At 46.9% G+C, this 21,046-nt stretch overlaps 1 pseudogene; it reads left to right on the top strand.

The window, feature by feature from the left end:
• Positions 1–21,046, top strand: part of LOC147118437 (uncharacterized) — a 725,353-nt pseudogene that overhangs the window by 240,940 nt on the left and 463,367 nt on the right.

Below are 21,046 nucleotides of genomic sequence, written 5' to 3'. Positions count from 1 at the left end.
TAACCGGGAATTCCGTCTCTCTGTTTGAAATGTGTGAGATCATCGTGGCCATAATGTAAATGTATCTTAGAGTTTCACCGTTGCTTGAATATTTCATGTGTAAATAACTCTCTTTTCTCATTCCTAATTCACAATTGTTCCCTTCCCTTTATGTACAGCCCCTGTTTTCTCTCTCTGGTGTCTGTTACTGTTGTAAAGATAGCTGACAGCTCAGACCGCCTGTGTTCTGGTCTCAATGTGACGCCCAGTTGTTATATTCACCTTGTGTTAAGATTTAAAACTTCTCTGTAAATTGTTCTCTGTAAAATTGTTAATAAATCTGGAATGACAAACGGACTAACTTGGACTTTGCTGAATTTCTTTCGCCAAGTCTCCACCACATCGGTCCCATCGGATAAGTAGCCACTGCGCGATCCAGTGTTCCAACAGAGTAACAACACCTTTACCAATGTCTTTTCATGTGGCCCAGAAGCGGAATGACTGCAGGGCGACCAGGCGCACCTCACAGTCTCTTCCAATATTATGCTCTGTCACAGTCACATGCCACGTTCTATTAACAAGCAGTACTGTATGCTGTGCTCCATCACAATCTGATAGGGAACAGCACATGGCAGAATAAAACTCCCTCAGAACTGTCCCATCAAACACTCCCAGGGCAGGTACAGCACGGGTTAGATACAGAGTAAAGCTCCCTCTAGACTGCCCTATCAAACACTCCCAGGGCAGGTACAGCACGGGTTAGATACAGAGTAAAGCTCCCTCTAAACTGCCCCATCAAACACTCCCAGGGCAGGTAAAGCATCGGTTAGATACAGAGTAAAGCTCCCTCTACACTGTCCCATCAAACACTCCCAGGGCAGGTACAGCACGGGTTAGATACAGAGTAAAGCTCCCTCTACACTGTCCCATCAAACACTCCCAGGGCAGGTGCAGCACGGGTTAGATACAAAGTAAAGCTCCCTCTACACTGTCCCATCAAACATTCCTGTAATGATCAATAACATGTCATTCTATAGTGAACATTAGATGGAGCCGTACAGCTGTGTAGAGCTCTATATAGCTGTATGTATAAGACTACATTACCCAGCTGTATGTATATTAAGACTACATTACCCATGAGGCATTAGGCTACCCAGATGGCAGCAGTCAAGATGGAAGCTTCTACAGATACTGTACCTAGTCCACATCTGCTCAATAAAAATGTCTAGCAAAAACTAACTGCGTTCATAATAAGAATGTCTATTTATTAATGAACATAAGATGGTACCAGGGTGGTGAAGATCTGCTGAAAATTGTGAAAAGCGACATGGAGAATTTGAAGCCACCAGAGCGTTTGAAACTCACAGAAAAAATCGACTACATTTGGCAGACTCTTAAACAACAATTCGAACTCTACATTGCAGCCATTGGATTCGGTACCAAGCCAGATGCAAGGAAGATAGCATTGCTGCTTACAGTTGCAGGCCCACAGGCGATAGAGGTATTTAATACATTTGTATTTAATCCAGAGGAGAACAGAGAAAAATTAGAAGATGTGCTAAAAAAATTTGATGCACATTGCTCTCCCAAAAAGAATGAGACGTATGAAAGATACATCTTCCGTTCTCGGACACAGCAACAAAATGAGACTTTTGATAGCTTTATAACTGATCTGAAACTGAAAGCACAGACATGTAATTTCTCTGAGCTGAAATCATCCATGATTCGTGCCCAGATTGTGTTTGGTATTCATGATAAAAAAGTCAGGGAACATCTGTTGAGAGAAACCGAACTACATTTGGAAAATGCGGTGAAAACATGCCAAGCCAGCAAGCTAGCTCGAAAGCACGTGAAGACTTTCAGTGAAATCAATAATGATGCAATGTAATGAGTGATAATGCTGCTGTCGGTGCTGTGTCCTACAAGGGGAAGAAACGTGGGCAGAACAGAAATGAAAAGCAATCGGAGGATGAAATTTTTAATTGTAAACGCTATGGTTACAAACACCAATTAAGACAATGCCCAGCGTTTGGAAAAATGTGCACAAAGTGTAATGGAAAGAATCACTTTGCCAAACAATGCTTTTCAAAAGTAAAAACAAAGAAAGGGCAACGAGTTAATGTGATTGAGGACACTGATTTAAGCGAGGCATTTTTTGTACGAATGGTGTCATATGACGATATCAAAAAGGATACAGAAAATGTGCAGCCCTCATAAATGGACAATGCTGAACATAAAGTCAATGCAGTAAAAGAGGACAAATGGATGATCCCACTGCAGGTAAATGGAGCATTAGTTACCTTGAAACTGGACACTGGGGCAAAAGCAAACTTAATCAGTATAAGTGACATTAACAATATGAAAGAAAAGCCCAAAATACAGAAAAAGCCAGTACTACTGAAAGACTATAATGGACAGAAAATAGATAGCTTAGGTGTATGCAGACTTAAAGTGACAGTCAAAGACAAAGTGCATCATCTCATGTTTTCTGTTGTGGCTGAAAGACTTGATTCGATACTAGGTGACAAAGCTTGTGAAGACTTAGAACTGGTCAAGAGAGTCTACCGTATAAACTGTGCCATAAGCAGACCAGATGACTCAGGTGATGAAGCAGAGAGCCCATCAAGGATGAAAAGGCCAAAGGGTATCCATGTCTTCAAAAAGCCTAGTTTCTCCAAGAAGAAAGAAAAAGATTTTAAGGCCAAAGAGAAGCCAAAGGAAGAAAAGCACAAAGAGGAAAAACACAAGGAGAAAACGTCAAAAGATATAACCGCAGCAGATGTTGTTAAGCAGTGGAAAGAGAAAAAGAAAAAGAAGAAGCCTGCACCAGAGCAGGAAGCAGTTCCGGTGGATACCCCTTCTACCCTCAGGCCAATCTTTGGTGTTCCATTAGCCGAGGCTGCTGAGAGGACTATGCTGTATGATGGGATCCAGCTGCCCGCAGTTTTTCGAGAGTGCATTGACTACATTGAGAGTTATGGCATGAAGAGTGAAGGAAACACTGAAACCCTCTTCAAGCAAAGATCGCAAGGAGACCTCGATCTATCCATGAGCAGATTGATGACAATGCCGCAACTGCATCTTGTCATTCACCGCCAGAACAATCTCATGAAGACACATCAGACTTACCCATGTTGAGAAGATCCACACGTGAAGTAAAAAAGCCTGACAGACTTAATCTTTCAGTACAATGTAAAGCTTTGAAAATGTGTTGACTGTTTTGAAAATGTTTATGTTTATAGAGCATTAACAAAAGTGTTACAGATATTATCTTTATTGTTTTCTTGAAAGTTGATTGATATTGATAAACCTCAAAGAAAGGGGGATGTAATGATCAATAACATGTCATTCTATAGTGGACACTAGGTGGAGCCGTAGAGCTGTGTAGAGCTGTATATAGCTGTGTGTATAAGACTACACTACCCAGCTGTATGTATATTAAGACTACATTACGCATGAGGCACTAGGCTACCCAGAAGGCAGCAGTCAAGATGGAAACCTCTGCAGATACTGTACCTAGCACACATGTGCTCAATAAAAGTGTCTAGCAAAAGTTAGCTGTGTTCATAATATGAATGTGTATTTATTGATGAACATAAGAATTCCCAGGGCAGGTACAGCACGGGTTAGATACAGAGTAAATCTCCATCTACACTGCCCCATCAAATACTCCCAGGGCAGTACAGCACGGGTTAGATGCAGAGTAAAGCTCCCCCTACACTACCAAGGCAGGTACAACATGGGTTAGAAAGAGAGTAAAGCTCCCTCTACACTGTCCCATCAAACACTCCCAGGGCCGGTACAGCACGGGTTAGATACAAAGTAAAGCTCCCTCTACTGTCCCATCAAACATTGCCAGGGCAGGTACAGCACGGGTTAGATACAGAGTAAATCTCCATCTACACTGCCCCATCAAATACTCCCAGGGCAGGTACAGCACGGGTTAGATACAGAGTAAAGCTCCCCTACACTACCAAGGCAGGTACAACATGGGTTAGAAACAGAGTAAAACTCCCTCTGCACTGTCCCATCGAACAGTCCCAAGGCAGATACAGCACGGGTTAGATACAGAGTAAAGCTCCCTCTACACTGTCACATCAAACACTCCCAGGGTAGGTACAGCACGGTTAGATACAGAGTAAAGCTCCCTCTACACTGTCCCATCAAACACTCCCAGGGCAGGTACAGCACGGGTTAGATACAAAGTAAAGCTCCCACTACACTGTCCCATCAAACACTCCCAGGGCAGGTACAGCACGGGTTAGATACAGAGTAACGCTCCCTCTACACTACGAAGGCAGGTACAACATGGGTTAGACACAGAGTAAACTCCCCCTGCACTGTCCCATCGAACAGTCCCAAGGCAGTTACAGCACGGGTTAGATATCTGGCGCAGACGCACCAGGGAGCACAAACACTGGGGTTGATTCCCAGAGCCTGGGGCCTATCTGACACAAAGCTCCTTTCCTACTGTTCTGTTATACACACACGTTCTCCAGCTTTTAGACAGTATTTGAGGGAGAGGAGTTGAGGGATCTCGCGGTGTCCACAGACACAGTTGGAGCCTTCTGCGCCCAGTGGGAACAACTAGATAAATGTAGTGATAAAATCTAATTCAATTCGAACATAATTTTGGATTTGCTCAGGCCAAGCGTGCGATTGGAGCTCTCCTCTCGGGTGGGCACTAGTGGAATGTATTTTTTGTTTTGAATCGCCCCTTTAAAGGAGACACGATTTCAAATGGTCCACACAGACCAAAGAGAAAATTCGGCCCAGCACTGGGGTAACCACCTCCAAGCCTTCTTCAATCTCATCTACACCCATTAACATCGGCCCTCTGTCTCCTGTTTCCCTGACGAAATTTCTCCCTGCTCTACTCCATTCCCTCTCAGACCATCCCCCCGAACTCACTGAACATCACCAGGGATCCTCAGTGACCCTCAGACCTTTGCTCCCTGTTCCCTTGAACTTTCTCTCCACTTCCTTAACTGTCTCATCAGATTAGTTCGGTGACTCCGTGCCGCCTGAACATCTCCAGAGATTTCTGGCAAGGCCCGAGTGTCTTCCGGCATTTTCCTTCTAATGCAGTTATGCTATTCCTAGATACTCCTGCAATTCAGGCGTGAGGTCTCCTTTCGTTGAATATGACATTGGGTTAAGAGAAGGAAGAAGGGAGATTGGGAATGTATGGAGTTGGTGTTTAAACTCAGCCTCTACTACAATCGCTCACCCCTCTCCCTATCCGGGGCCTCCATCCCCTCTACTGTCACCTTCGTCTCTCTGCCCTGTTCCCAGGCTTTCACTGGCTCCGTGCTCGGTGATTCTCATGGAATGCAGGGCCCGAAGACGCTCTGTGCTGCCCACCCACAATCCGGGTCATGACTGAGTCAGGGGTCACAGGGGCAGCAAACTGGGGCTCTTTAGCTCTGAGCGGAAGCTGGAGACGGCCGGTGATCTCCTGAACCTGAATCAATGGGGGAAACAACCAATAACGTTGCTGCGGCGTGCTGATGGATTTTGGCATCATCAACTGCAGGGCAATGTTGGTGTGACGATCGTGGACCATGTTTTGTGACGTACAGTCGGCCATGTTGATGTGACCATCGTGGACCATGTTGGTTTGACGGCCAGTCGGCCATGTTGGTGTGAAGTCCAGTCGGCCATGTTGGTTTGACGGGCAGTCGGCCATGTTGGTTTGACGAGCAGTCGGCCATGTTGGTGTGACGTCCAGTCGGCCATGTTGGTTTGACGTTGAAACGCTGCGCATATCTGCTGTTTATTTAACTAAAACGGCTCGATTGAAACTAATATTTATTTCAGCTTCTATCAAAATAACCGCTCGATCTTAATCGATTAAAGTGAATGTTTGGCGGATGAGAGAATAAAAACATTGCCATTAAAGGATTTGGTCAGCTTCGCATTTGTGGATATTTCTCCCAGAGTGCAGCGTGGCGCGTGTCACAATGGGCTGTTCACTGCCGCTGTGAATTGTGGGAGCCGTAGCCCGCCATTGCCGATTTATTAACTCACTGAATCCAAACCCAACCTCCTTCAGCCAGGAGCTGGCCGGGTTTTTGGCCCTGCTGAGTGGAGAGAATCTCTGAGCAGATTGGACACCGAATCCGGGAAATCACAGGAGGTGGAGACCGCTCATCAACCCGATCGGTGAAAGACGGATTGAACCAACGGAAAGGAAAGAAGAAACTCTACTGGTTCTTGTGGAAACAGGCGGACAATAAATATAACCCCTGGTGTGAAATATGACTCGGCAAAAGATACATTTTTATGGTGAAAAAAACAATTCTTTACAAAGAATGAGGGGAAAATGTGGAATATCTGCTTGAATTATTTTAACAGGGTAATTGGATAGGGGCTGGAAAGAGATGACTATTAAAGAGTGTGAAGAGCTAGAAGGAAAGTGCAGTCTTGATGGGCTTATCACTTGTTCCTGTGCGGTTAAATTCTAAGGTTAATTGAGAATACATTCGTGCAGAATATTTGTACACCTTCTCTCCCGTGCTCTGCATTACTGTGTGTCTGTAATACCCACCATGTTCAAGTATTTGTACCAGGCGACCGAAGGGGGTGGAGGGGAGTGTGAATTGAAGGGGTAGTCTTGGGGAGCGCGCAAATTTGGTTCTAATTGCCGAAGGCGCACGAGTGGGCGGGATTTATGGGCCAGGGGTGGCGGTGGACCCGAAAACTTGCAGAGGATAATTAACTTTGATTGCCATCCTTGGTTGAATGCTGGCCATCCGTGCGTTTACCCCAAATATTGTACCTCTGTAACCAGGGCTCGAAAGAACAAGATAATAATGAAGCAAAGTGGCCTTTCGGCGGTGCTGTTTTTCCAGCCTCACTATCTCATGCAGCCATAATTGGCACATAACAGGATTTTCTGATTCCAGTCAGATACGCAATGTCAGAGAAGAGAGGGGATCGAAGTGGGGAGAGGAGAGGGGATCTCGGGAGAAATGAACGGGGATGGGGGGAGAGGAGCGGGAGAGGGAGGGTCTCGGAGGGGGGAGAATGTCAGGATCTCGGGGAGAAAAGGTCTGGAACCGGTTGGGGGGTGGAGAATGTGATCCTTGTCTAAAGGAGCAGGGGATGCGAGCCAAAACGTAATCCGGATGTACAAATATATCACGATCCCCCGCCTTCTGCTAAGCCTGGATCACGTTCTTCCACCCCCATTCCCTTTACACCTGCAACACGTTCTCATTCTCCTCCCACCCCCTCCCCAGACTCCTGCAGTTCAAGACCACCCGCTCAAGGGCAACTAGAGATGGGCAATAAATACATCAACTTTAAAAAGTTTGAGCGTATTATGTGTTGGTCCTGCAACATGCTTAACATTATATTTATGTGTTATTTCCCGGACTCAATTATTCCAATGTTCCCCTGGCCATTCGCCCATACTCCACCCGCAATGAACTTGAGCTCATCCAAAACTCTGCTGCTTCTGTCCTAACATGGAGCAAGTCCCATTCACCCAGCACCCCTGTGCGGCCACCCAGCTGTCTGGACGTCCCGCACAGTCCAGTAAAGGGGCCGCGAATCCCCCACCCCCCAAAAAATGAGGGTGAAAATTGTCCACCAACATTTTGATTTTAAAATTCTCATCCTCATGTTAAAATCCCTGCATGGCCTCAACCCTTCCAATCTGAACTCGGCACTGTGAATGCTCGTAACCCGGGAGGGTGAGCCCTGTCTGTTCTCTGAAAGCAGTAGCGTTGGCAATGTGAGCTCTGGAGTTTGGCTGTCATTGAATGGATCAAATTACACATTGCAAAGATCTTGATTACTCAGGCAGGCAGGATCTAATAACACGTTCCAGACAAACTGCTGGGTGTGTCTTCTCCTCCAAAGGGCCCAATAAGGAATATGGTATTGTCCTCCAAGGGGACCAATCAGAAATTTGGTGTTACAAATAGTTACAGCCTAAGTTTAAAGACCTATATCGGGTCTTCTCGTTTCCAAAGAAAGGATCCCCCGCCTGTTCTATCTTTCCAGAAATGTGTGGATTGCTGCTGCTGTCTTTTCTCAGGAGTGTAAGAAATCCAAAGCTGAGAAAAAGGCCCGTGTCCAATCGCAGACCGACCCTCCAGTAAATCTCACTGCCCCCGGATTGTGCTTTGAACGGCCCAGAGACCGGTGTCTCCACACCCCCGCCCGGCCGGTGAAGTCCGATATTTCTCTTCCTTTCGGTGAATGGTTTCTTGCTGGTTTTAAATGGGATTCCCTCTAGTCAGTACTTGTACCCTCGGGTGTTCCTGATGTCCTTTATAGGAACATTAGAAACTCGCCCTCACGCGCTCACTGCCCAGTGTTGTTTCAGTTAACAGTAACTAGGGATACACATAAACTACTGCAATCCGATCTCTCAAACATGGACATTAAATATTACAAAGAATTACACAGAATGTAGTGCACAGAAACAGGCCATTCGGCCCAATCTGCCAATGCCAGTGTTACTGCTCCACAGGAGCCTCCTCCCAACCCTATTCCATCTCACCCCATCAACATGTCCTTCTTTTCCTTTCTCCTTCACCTACTTATCTAGATTGCCCTTAAATGTATCGATGCTATTCGCTTCAACCGCTCCCTGTGGCAGCGAGTTCCACATTCTGACCACTCTGTGGGTAAAGAAGTTCCTTCTGATTTCCCTACTGAATTGACTTGAAAATATGTAACAATATAAATAATGTAGAAAAGTGTCTGTAGTTCGGAGCTTTTACAATTGAATTAAACGAGTCATGGAGGCAAAATGATTGTTTATATTAAGGCATTTGAAATAAATGTCAGGTAGAATATAACTAATTTCAGTCACTGAGTTTCCAATGATTGAATGTCATCTAGAGTTGCAGGTGGATCTCTTAGAAACATAGAAATATAGAAACATAGATGATCGGAGCAGGAGTAGACCATTCGGCCCCTCCAGCCTGCTCCGCCATTCAATGAGATCATGGCTGATCATCCAAATTCAGCACCCAGTCCCTGCTTTCTCCCCATATCCCTTGATCCCTTTAACATTAAGAAATATATCCAACCCCTTCTTGAATATATTTAATGAATTGGCCGCTACTGCCTTCTGTGGTAGAGAATTCCACAGGTTCACCACTCTCTGGGTGAAAAAATTCCTCCTCATATCTGTCCTAAATGGCTTACCCTTATCCTTAGATTGTGACCCCTGGTTCTGGACACCCCGACCATCGAGAACATCCTTCCTGCATCTAGTCTGTCTAGTCCTGTTAGAATTTTATAAGTTGCAATGAGATCCCCTCTCATTCTTCTAAACTCCATCGATTTTAAGCCCAATCGACCCAATCTCTCCTCACACGTCATTCCTGCCATCCCAGGTATCAGCCTGGTGAACCTTCGCTGCACTCCCTCCATGGCAAGAACATCCTTCCTCAGATAAGGCGACCAGAACTGCACACAATACTCAAGATGTGGTCTCACCAAGGCCCTGTACAACTGCAGCAAGAAATCGTTGTTCCTGTACTCAAACCCTCTCGCTAGGAAGGCCGACATACCATTTGCCTTCTTGAACGCCTGCTGCACCTGCATGCTTACCTTCAACGACTGGTGCACAAGGACACCCAGTTCTCGTTGCACTTCCCCTTCTCCCAATCTATTGCCATTTAGATAATAATCTGCCTTCATGTTTTTGACACCAAAGTGGATACCCTCGCATTTATCCACGTTATATTGCCTCTGCCATGCTTCTGCTCAATCACCCAACTTGTCCAAATCATAATTGAGAATACATTCGTGCAGAACACAGAGAGGCCCCAAAGCCTGGGACTCCATTTAAACCGCCCAACCCAAAACAGCCCTGGCAAAGCCGGGGTCCCCCAGCTAGTCTATCTCTATCTATATATATAAATCGGTCCTTCTGTCTGTCCTTCTGTCTGTCCTTCTGTCTGTCTGTCCTTCTGTCTGTCTGCAGGTGCGCGTCTGGGCGGCTATGCGCTCGAAAGTTACAGGGCGTACCTACGCGTGCGTTACGTCGAAAGAAAGTTTACCTTTCCAAAACGGTTTTAAGCGTATTTCTGTTTCGGCCGGGCTAAAATCGTGCCCGCGGTATCTGAAAAACCTTAACATTCCGCTCATTAGCATCTCATTATCCGCTCATTAGCGACAGAGTGACCTCGAGCTCGACCAATCGTGCGCCGGCTTGCTGCCGCGTGCGGCCGGGCCCTCCGACGGTCGAGTGACGGGACGATTGACCAATCCTACGCTTTGGTCACCTGACGGTCTACCAATTGGTGCGTGTGTGGGCGGGCCTTATCGTTCTGAACCGAGGTGAGTAGCTGCCATCTTGCTTCCATTCTTTTTCCTGCTTTCTGCGTCTTTCTTTTCAAATATACATTTCCAGCAAAATAAAACTGAATTTATTAAATGGATTTAAAATAAATCACTCATTTGTAAATATTTTACCTAACCTGAAGATTATTTTTCCTACCTTTCCCCGTTTTTTTCTTAGGCCTGAAAGCCTGGGCCTTTCTTGCCCAGCCAGGCCCGAGCTAGGTAATTGGACTGCTGCTAAGCTCCTCACCCCCCCCGCCCCCCCCCCCGTGTCACGTTACCCGGGGCAACGGCGTCAGCAACGAGGGTCAGGGTGCGCGCGCAGCAGGAGCAGGTGAGACTCTGTTCCGCGCTCAGCTCGGGCGGGTGGAGGTGGGGCTCTCGAGAGTGCGGACCTCGGCCTTGGTGAGCGGGAAGGGTTACCCCGGCAACGGGAGTGCGGGGCGGCTGGGGCTTGGAGAGCAGGGCTCTCGGGAGTGCGGGGCGGGCTCGGAGAGCGGGGCTCTCAGGAGTGCGGGGCGGGGTGGCTGGGGCTTTGAGAGCGGGGCTCTCGAGAGTGCGGGGCGGGGCGGCGCGGCAGGGTTACCCCGGCAACCGGGCGTGGCCGTCTCTCAGCCTCAAGCCCTCCCTTCCTCCCTCCCCCTTCCCTTCCAATCCCTTCCCCCCTCCCCCCTTCCCCTCCGTTCACCCTCCCCCCTCCCTTCCCCCCTCCCCCCCTTCCCCCCTCCCCCCTTCCCCTCCCTTCCCCCCCGCCCCCCCCGCGCCGCCCCCCGCCTCCCCCCGCCCCCCGCCGCTCCCCCCTGCCCCCTCCCCCCGCCGCTCCCCCCCTGCCCCCCGCCCCCCTCCCCTCTCCCCCCCCGCCCCCTCCCCCCTCCCTTCCCCCTCCCCCCGCCCCCCTCCCTTCCCCCCCGCCCCGCCCCCCCCGCCCTCCCTTCCCCCCCTTCCCCCCCGGCCTCCCTTCCCCCCCTTCCCCCCCTCGCGCCTTCCCTTCCCCCCTCTTCCCCCCACCTGCGCTCTCTCCCTTCCCCCCAGTCTCTCTCTCTCTTCCCCACAGTCTCTCTCTCTCTTCCCCCCAGTCGCTCTCTCTCTACCCCCCAGTCGCTCTCTCACTACACCCCAGTTGCTCTCTCTCTTCCCCCCAGTCGCGCTCTCTCTCTCTCTCTCTCTCCCCCCCAAGTTGCTCTCTCTCTCTCTCTTCCAACAACAACATGCCCTCGAAAAAGCCTCGGCACCGCCGGGCACTTGAGCTAGTATATATATATAAACGGATACGTCTTTCTGTCTGTCTGTCCTCGGGTGAGTGTCTGTCCGGCTATGCGCTCGAAAGTTATAGAGCGTACCTACATGTGCGTTACATCCAAAGAAAGCTTACGATTCGACAACGGTCGTAAGCGTACTTACTTTTCAGTCGGACAAAAATTGTTCGCGCATTATACAAAAAACCTTCAAAATTCCACTCATTAGCCACTCATTTGCATTGATTGACTGACGCCAAGGTCGACCAATCCTGTGCCGTCATGATTGACCAATCCTACAGTTCAGTCACCTAATGGTTGACCAATCGGTGTGTGTGTGGGCGGGGCTAATCGTTTTCATCTCAGGGATCTGGCAGCCATTGCCTCAAGCTAAAAACCCCATTGCCTCAACCTAAAAATATGCTCATCGAGGTTAGTATCTTATTTTTCTTGAAAAACATTTACCAAAAATGTTTTATAAGTATTTAACTTTCATCTTTTAAGGTATTAAAAGCTAGAAATGTTTAGCTTAAAAAACAGTGCAAAACGGGCCTAGGCTTCTCCAACTGCCGACAGCCCAAATCCAGTCCCAGGCTTCCGGCCCACACATTGACCACGCCCGAGAGGGGGGACAGACAGGGGCAAGGAGACAGCACACCCCAAAATTGCCCTCGCACCGTGGGGCTCCCCTGCTAGTTAATATATATTGGGGCAGTAATTCGGGTCGGAGGCTTGCCGCGCGTGTAAGCCCCCGATATGCACTTACCCGACGCGCCTGCCATTCACCTCCAGGAACGCCTGGAATTCCATTTTGAAACAGAAGAATCCCGGGCAGCGTCTGACGTCACGCCGCCCAGGACTGCAGCCAGCGCGAAGCCTGTAGCGCACTGTGCAACTGAGACACGCCCCTTGAGGTCTCAGTTTAACAGGACACGCCCCCAATGTTTCTGACAAGCTGCTAAGCATTTTTACATGCAAAGCAGCAGTTTAAATAGGGTTTTGGAAGTTTTTTGAAGATTTTGGTAACTTTTATAAACTTTTAAAAACGTTTACATTATTTTGAAGAATCTGAAGTAGTTTTAAACAGAATTAAAGCAATTTAAAGACATTTAAAAGCCCTAAAAGAATTTTTTTAATTCCACTTATTTATTTAGCAATGTCGTCGTCATACGTGCCTTCACACTGTTCCCTTTGGGGAACTGTATGAAGTGGTGGAAGGATTTATGGCCGTGATTAACGCTCATTCCGTGACCGTAACCATCTTTGAACCAGCCATTAGGGTGGTTAGTCCTATGGCGGGAGGGTTTTACGGGCTCCCACAAGCTATACAAGGAGGGGGGGCCACCCACACCCACGGACGCAAATATCCCACTGGATGTCAACCCAGAATTTAGAGCCGGAGCTCCGACTCCACTTCCCGGGACTGTCTGGAGCGGGGTTCTGAAACCCTACCCTGTCTGGCCCAGCGGCGGGGATCCTACCGCTATTCCAAAGGCCCAATCCGATTAACAACGTGAAATGTCTGGAATGAGCACAATTCACGGCATTAAAAGAACTCACAATTGAACTGATGATGACCTCAGCAATCTCCTCAAGGAGGTGGAGGCGCAGCCCCTGCTCATCATTGGTAATGAGAAGTCAAAGGCGCTGCAAAAAGGACAGATGATAGCTTGGTCTTTCAAGTGGCATCATAGGGCTCCAGTCACGGGGAGGGAAAAGGCGCAGGAAACGTATGGGTGTCACCTTTTGCGCGGAGTGGGCCTTTTGTGTAGCGGTAAGCATCCCCGCCGCTGGGCCAGAAGGAGTAGGGTTTCGAACCACGCTCCAGACAGTCCCGGCAAGTGGAGTCGGAGCTCCAACTATAAATTCTGGGTGGACATCCAGCGGGATACTTGCGTCCGCGGGTGTGGGTGGCCCCCCCCCTCAGATGGGTTGTGGGAGCCCGTAAAACCCTCACGCCATAGGACTAACCACCCTAATGGCTGGTATGAAGATGGTTATGGTCACGGAAGGAGTGTTAACGTGGCAAGAAATCCTTCCACCACTTCATACAGTTCCCGAAATGGAACAGTGTGAGGATACGTACGACGATGACCTGTTGCGCAATGCACCTCCTTGGACCCTCAGTCGCAGATGCGAGGGGGCAAATCGTGCAATTGTTAAATTTTTCATTTTATTGACATGTAAAATTTTGGCCCAGTAATTCCCTTTCAAACGCGCGAGTACGGTCGGGGTACTTATGCGTCTGTCCGGAGGAAGTGCCGGTTTTCAGCATACACAGCGCAGGCGGGGAAAACCGGAATTTCCTGTCCTCTGAACGAAGGGGTTCAGAGGCAGAACGCGTGTGACTGTACAGGCAGCGCGTGCGCAGTAAATTTCGCCACTTTCATTCATGCTTTCAGTGAGGTCAAGTCCTTACAACTTACACATGAAAAAAGCATGAGTACAGTTGCTCCAGAGGCTGCGGTTGTTTGGGAAAGGGAGGAAAGGTATTTTAAGAAATGCTGAGGTAAGTTTTAAAGGTAATTTTTGTTTTTTAAAACGGGTTTTCAGTACTGTAGGTAGAAGGATCAATTGTGGCTATGTGAATTGAATTTGCTGTGTTTATTAAATGTGAAAATGACTCCAACATTTTTAAGAAAGAAACTTTTCATCAGTAATATATTCTTTTAAGTAATTATGTATGTATGTCTGTATATATTCCTTTGCATGTATGTATATATTCCTTTACTTATGTGTATGAATGTATGTATTTAATTATGACTTTCAGAGAAAGTAACTTATTGGAAAATCATAATTAAAAACATACATTCATACACATAAGTAAAGGAATATAAAACATACATACATATACGTAAAGGAATATATGCGGACATACATACATAATTACTTATTACTGATGAAAAGTTTCTTTTATAAAAGTGTTGGAAATGTTACATTACTCATTTTAGAACACTCATTCTCACATTCAATTCACACAGCCACAATTGCTCCTTCTACCTACCGTACTTAAAACCCGTTTAAAAAAAAAAATTTAAACTTTAAAACTAACCTCAGCATTTCTTAACATAACCTTCCTCACTTTCCCAAACAAAAATATTGCCTTTCAGAAGCTCCACGATAAAATATATCTTCCTCCGCAGCCTTGGAACAACTTTACACATGCTTTTTTCAAGTGTAACTTGTAAGGACTTCGCCTCACTGAATCCATGAATGAAATCGACGAAGTTCACTGCGCACGCGCTGCCTGTGCAGTCGCACGCGCTGTGCCTCTGAACCCCTTCGTTCAGAGGACCGGAAATGCCGGCGTTCTCCGCATGCACGGTGTTTCCTGAACGCTGGCATTTCATCCGGCCAGATGCGTGAGTACCCAAACCGTACTCACGCATTTGGACCCGAATTACTGGGCCATTGTGAATAGCTGGGGTCCGAGGACTGATCCCTGCGGTACCCCAGTAGTCACTGCCTGTCACTCAGAAAAAGACCCGTGTATTCCAACTCTTTGCTTTCTGTCTGCCAACCAGTTCTCTATCCAAGTCAATACCTTGCCCCCAATCCCATGTGCCTTAACTTTACACGCTAATCTCTTATGTGGGTCCTTATCGAATGTCTTTTGAACGTCCAAATACCCAACATCCACTGGTTCTCCCTTATCTATTTTCCAATTACATCCTCATAATATTCCAGTAGATTAGTCAAGCAGGATTTACCTTTTGTAAATCCATGTTAACTTTGTCCAATCCTGCCACTGTTTTCCAAGTGCTCTGCAATTACATCTTTTATTATGGACTCTAGCAGTTTCCCCACTACCGATGTCTGGCTTACCAGTCTGTAATTCCCCGTTTTCTCTCCAGCACCTTTTTTGAATAGTGGGGTAACATTAGCTACCCTCCAATCCATGGGCACTGTTCCAGAGTCTATCGAATTCAGGAAGATGACCAGCAATGCATCTACTATTTCTAGGACCACTTCCTTAACTACCCTAGGATGTACATTATTAGACACTGAATCATTGTTCATATTGGAAACTGATAGAAGTTAAATATGTTCAGAGCATTGATAGAACAAATTAATAAACAAGATTATTACTCACAGCTGCTCTCTTACCCAGCCCCTTTGACAGTCTCCAAATAAGTAGATATCTAAACCTATCGTTAAAATAATAAATATCAATCCCTTGATATTTTATCTTATTATTCCCGAATTATAGATCGTACTAAATTGATGCAAAATCAATTAGAGTGTGACATTGAAGAAAGAAATGTCATAATTTGCAATACGGTCTATAGGAGGATCATAAAGGAAGAGCGACTGTGGAGTTAGGAACAGAGATAGATTGCTGAGAGTGATTAACTTAACACAAGATATACATTGAAAGTTAAATTAGAGAACAGACTTATACCTTAAGGAAAAGAAGGGAATATAGAATAATAATAAAATGATATCTTGGATTAATAAAGGATCTGAATATATTTCCTCCTCTACATCCCTGTAGATTCCTCAGACCACATCTTGATTGAAGTCTATGAGGAAGAGAGCGGCAACATCTGGACAACCGCTTCCATATTCATCATCCTGTTCTTGCTGAGCATTTCCTACAGCGCTGCCGTCACTCTAGTGAAGGTGAGAAGATTCAATCCACTCACACTTCGATCTGACTGAAGCGGTTTGACAAATCTCTAAAAGTTACTTTGATATTACCCTGAGATAAATGCCCCAAACCACAAAATCTCTGCTTCATTCTTTAATCCCTCATTTACAGGTAAAGTGAGCAGTTGAATTTCAGCCGCAGTGGATTTTCCTCATCTGTTTATTAACATCTCTGTGTCCTGAAAATAAAATATGCCCTCTTGGTGATTCTCAGCGTCAAATGCTTTCAGTTAATAGATCCGAATCTGTAGCTCAGAAAATCATAACCGGGATTTCCGTCTCTCTGTTTGAAATGTGCGAGATAATCGCGGTGGCATAGTGGTTAGCACTGTTACCTTACAGCGCCAGGGACCCGGGTTCGAATGCGGCCTCGGGCGACTGTCTGTGTGGAGTTTGCACATTCTCCCCATGTTTGCGTATGTTTCTTGCGGGTGCTCCGGTTTCCTCCCACAGTCCAAAGATGTGCGGGTTAAGTTGATTGGCTATGGTAAATTGACCCTTAGTGCTAGGGGGATTAAATACATGGGGTTACGGGGATAGGGTGGGATATGCTTTGGTGTAGGGGTTACGGGGGTCGGGTGGGATATGTGTCGGTGCAGGCTCGATGGGCCGAAATGGCCTCTATCTGCAGTGTGGGGTTTCTGTGATCCTGTGAATCGTGGCTATAATATAAATGTCTTAGAGCTTCACAGTTGCTTGAATATTTCGTGTATAAATAAGTCACTTTTCTCGTTCCTAATTCACAATTGTTCCCTTCCCTTTATGTAGAGCCCCTGTTTTCTCTCTCTGGTGTCTGTTGCAGTTGTACAGATAGCTGACAGCTCAGACCGCCTGTGTTCTGGTCTCAATGTGACGCTCTGTTGTTAGATTCACTTTGTGCTAATCTTTGAAGAACGTCTCTGTAAATTGTATTCCGTGAAATTGTTAATAAATCTGGAATGATAATTGGCTAATTTGGACTTTGCTGAATTCTTTTCTCCAATGCTCCTCCACACCGCTCCATTACCCCAATCATACATTATTTTATTTCGCTGACAGGTATTTCTCACGCGTCCTGTCTGGGTTGTGTTTGTACCCAAGTCCCTTCGGTGAAGGAAGCCACTGCAGCACCCAGTGTCCCATTAGAGTAACGACACCTTTACCTTTGACATTTAATGTCAAGGCCCAGAGGTGGAATGACTGCACAGCGTCCGGCGCCCCTCGCAGTCCCCTCTAATAATATTGTAATATATGTACCTTTAAGGGGGGAACTACTTTTTACAGCTCATGAATACTGTAGTACCGGCAGTGACCACACCTGTATATAACGTTGAGTAGTAATCTGTACAGATCAGTTGCAGTCTGAACCACGTTGAGTAAACACCGTTTGTACCATTCTCCACAGTCTGTGTCTGATTATACACGGACGTAACATTGGCGACGAGGCAGGTTCGAACCTACCTGCAACTCTGCATCACCTCCTGGGGATTCGTTCCTGAAGATCAGTGGATTGGAGATCAAAGCCTGAGACTCGGGCATTGACCACGGGCAACCGCCCAGTCATCCAGCAGAGACTCGAGAATTGCGGGGGAGGCTGTCGAGAGCCAGGCTTGGCTTTCCAGTCGAGGTGGTCCAGCGAAATGGGCTGGCAACAGGTAGTGCGCAGACCCTTCCTGGACAGCGGCGGGTTAGAGACCGACCGAGCGGCACAGCAAAGGGCCGAGCAGCATCGATGGGGGAGAGAGAGAGTGGGCAGAGCGCACAGGGTGCAGCCGGTGTTCAGGGGCCGAGCAGCATCGGAGAGAGGGAGAGAGAGACGCGTAGAAACTCGTGAGGCGCCGCCATTGCCACCAGGACTGCCGAGAGCGGCGTTGGCAGCAGCGCAGGAGAAGCGCACAAAACCTACAAGCCGCCGCCATTGTCACAAGAACCGGCAGCAGTGGGGGAGGAAGGAAAGTGCGGGAGATGCCATTTTAAGCCATTGGGAAACGCCATTTTAAACCACACCCAAAATGCTGAAGAGTGGCAGTATCACCGCATTTAACAATGAAGTCGAAGATTGGACTACATATGTCGAACGAATAGAGGTGTACTGCAAGCAAATGAGGTGTAAGATGACAAGAAAGCGGCGGTATTGTTGAATTTAATGGGTGCAAAGACTTATGGGTTATTGCAAAATCTAGTAGCCGCAACGAAGCCAATGGAAAAGAGTTTTGAAGACATAGTAACGATACTAAAGGAACATTTAAACCCCACACCGCTGCTGATAGCAGAAAGATTCAAGTTTCACAAATGGAACCAGCATAAGGATGAAAGCAATGCTGATTATTTAACAGAACTGCGCAAACTATCGAAACACTGCCAGTTTGGAGCGGGACTGGCAGATACCTTAAGGGACAAGTTTGTGTGTGGGCTTCAAAGTGAAGGAACCCAGAAACGGCTTTTATCTGAAAAGGACCTTACGCTGGAAAAGGCTTTCAGCATTGCGGTATCATATAAAGCAGCAGCACAGGGTGCTGCAGAGATACAACAGAGACCGCAAGAATATGGCACAAACGAAATGTCACATGGAACAGAGAAGTGCTATCGCTGCAGCAGAACAACACACGACCAGAATGATTGCTGGTTCAACGACAAAGTGTGCAGACAGTGCGGAAAAGTAGGACACATAGCACAAATCTGCAGGTCGGGAAAGAAAACCAGCAATAAGAAACCGAACCAAACGATGACAGGCGGCCAGAATCGCCTCCGCACCAAGAGCAAGACCCTCGGGAAAGGCGCGATCCAGAAAGGATCAGGAAGTCTCCCCAAAGACTGAATTTATAAATAGACTATTTTCAGCTAATGTTGCATGTTAAAAGTGTTAATTGTAATTAGTTTGATATTTAGTTGTTAAATAAGTGTTATGGTACTGTTAATCTAAAATGGGAGGAATTGTAATGTATGTACCTTTAAGGGGGGGAACTACTTTTTACAGCTCATGTATGCTGTAGTACCGGCAGTGACCACACCTGTATATAACGTTGAGCAGTAATCTGTACAGATCAGTTGCAGTCTGTGTCATGTTGAGTAAACACCGTTGGTACAGTTCTCCGCAGTCTGTGTCTGAGTATACACGGACGTAACAATTATCGTCTGTAACAGTCACATACCAGGTTCTATTACAGAGCAGGGCTCTGCTCTATCACTGACTGATAGTATACAGCACGTGACTGTGTAAATTTTCATCTACACTGTCCCATCAAATACTCTCAGGGCAGGTACAGCACGGGATAGATACAGAGTAAACTGCCTCTACACTGTCCCATCAAACACTCCCAGAGCAGGTACAGCACGGGTTAGGTACAGAGTAAAGCTCCCTCTACACTGTCCCATCAAACACTCCGAGGGCAGGTACAGCACGGGTTAGATACAGAGTAAAGCTCCCTCTACACTGAATCATCAAACACTCCCAGGGCAGGTACAGCACGGGGTAGATACAGAGTAAACTCCCTCTACACTCTCCTATCACATACTCCCAGGCCAGGTGCAGTACGGGTTGGATACAGAGTAAAGTTCCCTCTACACTGAATCATCAAACACTCCTAGGGCAAGTACAGCACGGGTTAGATGCAGTGTAAAGGTCCCACTACACTGTCCCATCAAACACTCCCAGGGCAGGTAAAGCACGGATTTTACAGAGTAAAACTCCCACTACACAATCCATCAAACATTCCCAGGGCAGGTACTGCACGGGTTACATACAGAGAAATGCTTCCTTTACACTGCCCCATCAAACACTCCCAGGACAGGGACAGCACGGATTAGATAGAGAGTAGAGCTCCCTCTACACTGTCCCATCAAACAATCCGAGGGCAGGTACACACTTGATAGAAAGCTGACACTGTCACACTGGGAGCACAAACCCTGGAAATGGTGCTAAACGTCTGGGGCCTATCCGACACACAGACTCTCTCTCCTGCTGTTCTTTTAAACACTCAGATTCCCTCTCCAGATTTTCTGTTTCTTAAACTGAGGCACTCTCTGCTTTACTGTTATATACACACACATTCACGCTCCAACTTTTCTGTTATAAACACAGACGCTCCAAATTTTCTGTTATACACACTCTCTTTCACTCCACCTGTTCTGTTATATACGCATACAGTTACCAAAGACATAGAGGATAGAAGGATAGATGGTATTTGAAGGAGAGGTGATGAGAGTTGACACGGTATATTTGACGCCTTCTGCGCCCAGTGGTCACCGCTGGATACATATTGTCTGATAGCCGGGCAAAATCAAATTCTGATGGAATATCATTCTAGTTTTCTTCAGGCCAATTGTGTGAGTGGAGCTCTTCTCCCAGGGAGGGCACTATAGAAGGTAATTTTTTGTTTTGGATTAGCTCCTTTAAAGTGGACCCGTGTCCAAATGGTTCACACAGACCAATGATGGATTAGGTCTAGCACTGGGGTAACCACTTCCAACCCTTCTCGATTCTGAGCCATACCCATTTACCCTGACCTTCTGTCTCCTGTATCCCTGACAGCGTTTTTCCCTGCTCTGCTCCAGTCCCTCTGATACCATCTCCCTGAACTCACTGACCATCACTCCAGGGATTCTTTCTCCCTGCTCCCCCCATTCCCTCTGATACCATCACCCTGAACTCACTGAACATCACCCCAGTGATCCTTTCTCCCTGCTCTCCTCCATTCCCTCTGATACCATCTCCCTGAACTCGCTGAACATCAGCCCAGTGATCCTTTCTCCCTGTTCTCCTGCATTCCCTCTGATACCATCTCCCTGAACTAACTGAACATCATCCCAGTGATCCTTTCTCTCTGCTCTGCTCCATTCCTGTTAAATCCGTGAATCTTGATGTACGGTGTCCTTCAAATAATCGACAGAGA

The sequence above is a fragment of the Somniosus microcephalus genome, chromosome 4 (genome assembly GCF_052327205.1).
Source record: "Somniosus microcephalus isolate GS21.2 chromosome 4, FLI_Smic_1.0, whole genome shotgun sequence".
Lineage (NCBI taxonomy): Eukaryota > Metazoa > Chordata > Chondrichthyes > Squaliformes > Somniosidae > Somniosus > Somniosus microcephalus.
This window is presented reverse-complemented; position numbering and strand designations above follow the sequence as displayed.